The following is a 566-nucleotide window of genomic DNA, read 5'->3' as shown; positions in this document are numbered from 1 at the left end:
CGGACAGGGGCCCCCAGTTTGTGTCGGAGCTCTGGTCAGCCATGGCAGGGTCCTTGGGTGTGCAGGTACACCGCACTACGGCCTACCACCCACAGGCTAACGGGTTGTGCGAACGTTTTCACCGGTCACTAAAAGCTGCGCTGCGGGCTGCGCTTTCGGACGGTAACTGGATCGACCGCCTTCCATGGGTTTTGCTCGGGTTACGTTCGGCTCCGAAAGACGAGCTTAATGCCGCCCCTGCTGAGTTAGTGCTCGGTCAACCACTTCGTGTTCCCGGTGAGTTCCTGCCAGGAAGTTCCGGCGCGCCTTCTTTCCCCTTTTCAGTGGAGGGACCCCTGTCTCCGACACCGGTTCACCATTGTGTTCCCAAAGTGTTCGTACCATCTGCGCTCATGTCGGCCCGTTTTGTCTTTGTGCGCCATGATGCCCACCGCTTGCCCCTCCAGCCACCGTATGACGGCCCATTTAGGGTGCTCGAGCACGGTGATAAGAGTTTTGTGCTTGAGATGGGTGGGCGGAGGGAGTGTGTTTCTTTGGATCGGCTCAAACCGGCTCATTTGGTTGCA

Source organism: Hippocampus comes, unplaced genomic scaffold (assembly GCF_001891065.2).
Source record: "Hippocampus comes isolate QL1 unplaced genomic scaffold, H_comes_QL1_v1.1 scaffold7, whole genome shotgun sequence".
NCBI classification, from domain to species: Eukaryota; Metazoa; Chordata; class Actinopteri; order Syngnathiformes; family Syngnathidae; genus Hippocampus; species Hippocampus comes.
The sequence above is the reverse complement of the archived record's forward strand: the minus strand, read 5'-3'. Positions refer to the sequence as shown.